The sequence below is a fragment of the Hevea brasiliensis genome, chromosome 1, assembly GCF_030052815.1.
Source record: "Hevea brasiliensis isolate MT/VB/25A 57/8 chromosome 1, ASM3005281v1, whole genome shotgun sequence".
Taxonomy (NCBI): domain Eukaryota; kingdom Viridiplantae; phylum Streptophyta; class Magnoliopsida; order Malpighiales; family Euphorbiaceae; genus Hevea; species Hevea brasiliensis.
The window spans coordinates 114,336,027-114,342,161 of NC_079493.1; positions in this window are offsets into that span (position 1 = coordinate 114,336,027).

Genomic DNA, 6,135 nt, shown 5'->3' on the forward strand with positions numbered 1-6,135 from the left:
GTTCGTGAGATGGCCCTTTAGTAGATAGGTGTTCGAGTAGAGTTATCTTGTGTATTAGGGTTGTGTTGTTTAATTTGGATTTTTGTTAAGAGAGCTCGGGTAAGGAGCTTCTCCCGATTTCTAGATATGTTTTATTAAGAGTTTTAAGCAGGAGATTTTGGATAAGAACTCTCCTCCGATCTCCTCATATTTCGTTAAGGTTTTGGCTGAGAAATGGGTAAGAACTCTCCCCCGATCCCTTAGAATATTCGGTTTAAAGTTTTTAGTGGAGGATCTCGGATAAGAATTCTCCTCCGATCTCCGTTTTTTATTTGAATGAGAATCAGGTAAGAACTCTCCCCCGATCTCTTAGAGTGTTTGGTTTAAAATTTTAAATGAAGGATCTCGGATAAGAACTCTCCTCTAATCTCCGTGCTTTATTTGAATGAGAATCGGGTAAGAACTCTCGCCCGACCTCTTAAAGTGTTCGGTTTAAAATTTTAAAAGAAGGATCTCGGATAAGAACTCTACTTCGATCTCCGTGTTTTGTTTGAATGAGGATCGGGTAAGAACTCTCCCTGACCTCTTAAAGTGTTTGATTTAAAACCGAGCCTTTCACTGATCTCGTATATGGCTCTCTTGTCCGAACTCTTTGGCTAGCTATATCCGATCTCTTTCAGTTACTAGTCCGGGGTCCAATCTTATCTCAGTTCCCGCTCTATTATGCTATTTCCTAGACTAGTTTAGTAACCCGACCTCATAACTTTTCCTCAGATTCCCTTATTCATTCTTTGGTTATTTTCATTTATTCAAAGAAACTTTCACGTTAAGATACTGCTACCAACATTTTATTAAATTGCCTACAAGTTACCCATAACCAAAACGCTTATGTTCGAAGGAAATAAAAACTAAGAACATATAAATAACGTGAACTGATGAATAGAAAAAGTAAACTCAAGAGAATAACTATCGGCCTGAAGGATCTATGTGGGGATTTTTAGTATAACTGAGCTTAATGAAAATTTTGAGAATAAAAACAGAGAGAGTAAAACGCGAGCGTTCGGCAAGGTGACAGTCTAGATACTTACCTGTGTGAGGTCGAGGCTATCAAACTGACTCTGGGGATCACAAATATTGTTGCGTTGAAGGCTGGTGGTACAGGGACCAATGCTTACTTTGAGATTGCGAGAACCAATTTGAAATGCAGTTGAGCCGAAATGACGGCTACCGGGTCAGAATGAGGTCAAGCTGAAAGAATAATGTGCTGAGGTTGGGGTGGTGAGGGCGAGACTGAACGGAAATGGTATAGCAGAGTGATGAACAAACTGAAAATGAAGGATTTCAGGGTTCGAAAACTCTATCAATGGAGACACTCGAGAAAACTAGTTTCTAAAGTTTCTTAATCTTTATGCAAGCTTAGAATGGCAAAGCAGCAAGACTGAATTAAATTTCAGAGCCTTTTCACTATAATCACCACCACCTTTTCTTGTGTCCGTCCCTATAGTATTACATGCAGGTATTTATAGGGAACGGGTGCTTCTAATGAAGGGTCAGGATCTCTTTTGGGGAGATGGAAGGTTTGGATTTAAAAGGACATAATCCGATGTCTGAGAATTAAAGAGAATCAAAATGGACGGCTAAGATCCTATTCAGAATATCTGTCCTTTCTCTCTTTAATCCAACGACTCAGGGTTTTTCCTGTCAAGACGGATCCGAAGGCTGGGAATAAAAGGCGCTGGACCTGTCGTCTACTTTTTGATCCAAGGGCTCCGAGTTCGTCCTTACAAGAATGATCAACGGTGGAGATTGAGATGTACAGGACTGCCATAACTGTCTTGGCGTCTGTCAGCAATGTGGGCGATTCTGCGTGCAGTGAAGATTCGATCACATCTGCAATGCTTTAACTACCTTGGCCCTGATTATGAAGAAAGTTATTGGAAGTCTTTTTGTCCTCTTATTGCTTTCTGATCTCTTTTCCTTCCGATCTCTCTGTTATGACTCTTTTCCGATCTCCCTCACATCGGGTCCCTCATCGCTTCCCGATTTGAGATCGCCCAAAAAATGAAATTTGATCTTTGAAGGTTCTCTCAATGGTGTAATCCGATCTCCTGGGATCGCCCAAATGATGTAATCTGACCTTTTGGAAATGAAATGAAATTTTATTTGAAGGTCATTATTTAATTATTGCATTGGTTAATTTTTCGATCTCTGATGTGCCTACCCGATCTGGTTCCTAACTAAATCATCCTTAACCGATCTGTGACTCTGAACATCCACCTTAATTCGACGACCTTAGCTGGCCGATCTCCTTTTATTTTATTTATGGTGTTTCTAGAATCTTCCTGCGGCGTGTCAGGAAAGCAGGCGGATTTCGCTAATCGATGCGTCGCTTGGGACACTGTGAGCATTGAATGCTTAAACGGGTATAAATAGGGGGAGGGTCTATCAGTTGCTGCTCTATGTCATTTTCAGCACTCTACTAGCAACTTCAACTTTCTCTCATTTCTTCAAGTTTTTCCAGCACCGATCACACTTCGGTAAGGACTTTAATCATTCTCCTAGTTAAACTTCATTATTTCTTTGAAAATGAGCGGCGCCGAGGGTCAGAGAGCTGTGAGCCCCCCTTCTGTCCATATCTCGTGGACATCGGACGAAGTTGAGGTGGTCAGGCCAAGTGGGCGACCTGAGACTTCTGCTTCGGCCCACGGTCAAGCGGCCCAGTCGAGACAGACACCTTCCTCTGGGAGAGAAAATCTTCCCGTGGACGAGTTGCCGTCAGTCCTCCAGGAAACCGATCTGCAATTCATTAGTCAAGAGTATAACCTTCGGACCGACTCTTACGAGCTTATCATATGCCATGGCGATCTTCGAGCCGATCACTTCTTCGACGAAAATGATGCGATCATGGTGTATGAAGAGCAATTAAAAGCCGGGCTTCAATTTTCCCTTGATGACTTCTATAAGGACGTTCTGAAGTTCCACCACATATGTGTAGCCCAAGTGCATCCGAATTCGTGGCGAATTCTGGTGGCTTTTAGAGGCTTATACCGGGCCACGAAGCTCAAGCCTACAGCGAAAGTTTTTACCGAGCTGCATAGGCTTACTCGTTAAAAGGACGATGAGTATTGGTTCTTCCAAGCCAAACCGCACTGCGGGCTTTTTACCGATCTCTCCTCTTCACTGAAGAATTGGAAGAATCGCTTCTTTATGTTGCGGAGCAAGATTCCGAACGGTTTCGAAGGTTTCCCATGTAGCTGTCAATATCTGGGCCCATTAATTCCAAAGAAGATCGCCCTGAGTAGGGACGAGGGTGCAATGGTAATGAAATTGATGGATCAGGCGGCCACTCACAAGTATTCGTGCTTATATGCTGTGATGGCTGAGCTGAAGTATTAGATGATGCGGCTGATCTCCGATGAAGAATACGAGCTTCAGCTCTCTGACCTCGGCCCTGGTACCTTCTATATCTCTGATCTCTGAACCTTAACGAACTCACTGACTTTTCTTTGTGCAGGTATGGCTAGCGGCAATGCTCCAAAGGTGAGCCATAAGTGAAAGAGGGAGGTCTCGAGGAAGGTACGAGAAATGAAGATCGCCGCGGCGTCACAGACGCCAAGGCGAGATCCAAGCTAGGCGCTAGGAGACTCGTCCCGACCTTCGGGACAACCGGTCCCAGAAGTAGAAGTAGCCCCTTCTCCCCCTCTACAAGAAGAGCCACCATCTCCACCTGTTCCTTCTAGTGCGGAAGGTGAGCCTTCCCAACCTACTTTGAGGACCCTGTCTCAAGGTGCCCAGGTCCTCATTCATTCCTTAGAGAAGAACCGATCAGTTCGGGAGAATCTGGGCTTGGCCAAGGTTCTGGGAGCTTCCATCTGCCTCCAGGAGGATCAGAATAGGCTGACCCCGAGTAGCATTGATGATCTCCTGGCCCAGACGATGAGTTTGAGCGTAGAGAGCCTGGTGAACCAGCATATAATCAGGGAAAAGGCTCGTCTTCTGAGGCAAGAAATTCTAAAAGCGGTCCAGGACGCAGCTTCTGCCCAAGCCCAACTTTCATCCGCCCATGACTATATTGCTGAAATCGAAGGTCGGATGAAATCCTATGAGGTTAAGTTAGCCGATCAGGCTCGTGAACTTGGAGAAGCTCAGGCGCTCCGAACTGCCGACGTTGCTCGCCTTACCAAAGAGATCAGAGCAAAAGAAGAAGAGGCTATGACGAGGGAAGCTGGTGCCTATATGAATGCCCACAGCGATCTTCTGGCTGAGCTCAAGAGGCGTTACCCCGGGGAAGACTTCTCGTGGATGGTGGATCTGGTTCCTCAGGACAAAGAGGAGAGCGAGGAGGAAACCGAGAGAGAGAGAGAGGATGAGGAAATGTTAATGTAGAACAGGCTGGGGGTACCCCCAGCCGAATGACTTGTACTTTTATCTTGAGACGAAATGAAATTCTCTCTTTTGTTCAATTTCTTGATGAGATCGGGAAGCATCCCAATTGCACGAGTACTTGATTGTTTGAACATTTTAGAACATCACACTTAAAAGTAACTATTAATCTAAGTATAAGAGATCGAAAAAATATTGTAAACATGAGATCGGACTAAGCCATGACCAAACACCGAGCAGAACTTTAGATCATTAAAATTGAAAGGCTTGATTTGAATTAGGTCGGAACCTCCATTAAATCGGACTGAGATCTTAACTTTATTTTAAGTAATGTCTGAAATGTACCAGTGAGGAACCCGATCTTAGTGTTAGCTAAACGACTTTCTATAATATTTGTAAAAGGAGAGATCGAAAATAATACTGGATAGCATGGAGACCTGATATGGGTTTGGTCTCCTTTAACGAGAGATCGGAAATGAGACAGGATGGCATGGAGACTCAAACGAGAGATCGAAAATGAGATTGGACGACATGGAGACTCAATATCAGTTTGATCTCGTTTGACGAGAGATCGGAAATGAGATTGGACGACATGGAGACTCGATATCGGTTTGATCTCCTTTGACGAGAGATCGGAAAGTAATTAACTGGATGCGGGATCGGTTTATTTCCCGATCGAGTCACTTGTAACCGAAGAACGTCGGTTGGGGATCGATTTTCAAAGTCCGTTGACTTTGGTGATCGGCCAAAATATGGTGTTGATATTCATCATATCAAAAACAAGAAGCATGAAGTGAAGCACAATCTAAACAATGCCATTTCTTGATACTTGGATATCAGAAACTAAAATTTTATGTAAGCATTCATAACGAGTACAGACTACAGCGCAAACTGTAAGAACAGAAGCAGTTATCATGACAACTCAAACAGAACGTTTCTAATTTTCATGTTTCCATTTTCCTTTACTTAACCCACAAGGATAAAATCTGTTCTATCTTCATTAACATGATATCTTAAATATCCTACTAACGGAATTATACTTGAAAGATGGCTAGGTATTAAAATTCTAAATAAAATAATAAATCATCATACCATGGCCAGAGCAACCAGTTACGAATTTTTGTGGGAAATCAAGTATGGATGTTGCCCCAAAGTACCTAGTATGAGGGTAACTCTATGAATAATCCATCATCTTAAGGCCTCTAGCAACAAGCAAGCCTCCAATATTGCCCACGACATGCAATGGACAACTATGAATGAAGCACAGCAAGCAAAACAAAACATGAACCCTCTCCCTCCTATCCCTCCCCTATGTAGCACGGACACGGGGTAATGCAAACACAAGGAAACGCCAAAACAAGCACGAGAAAACGACATTTTTTAAAATATAGAAAACGAAAATGTAAGAAAAAGCATAAATATTAAAAATATAGATTATATTTATAAATATAAAATATATTTGTATAAATATTATTTAAAATTTAATAAAATAATACAATTTTTAGTAATTAAAATATAAAATTAATAAGATTTATATTTTTTAAAAATTATCATCTTTTTATTGATAAATTAATTAAAAATATTTATTTCATTTTTTAAGACATTTCATAGCCGCATGTATTATTATAACAAAAGAAATGTATGAAAAAGGCATAATTTTATTGTCACCTAACCCGCTTAAATATAAATATAAAGAATAAAAAAGCAGTCACAGTTCGAAAGCTTCATTTATATGTGAATCCTCTTCCTCCTCGTCCTTCTCTTCTTCTTCTT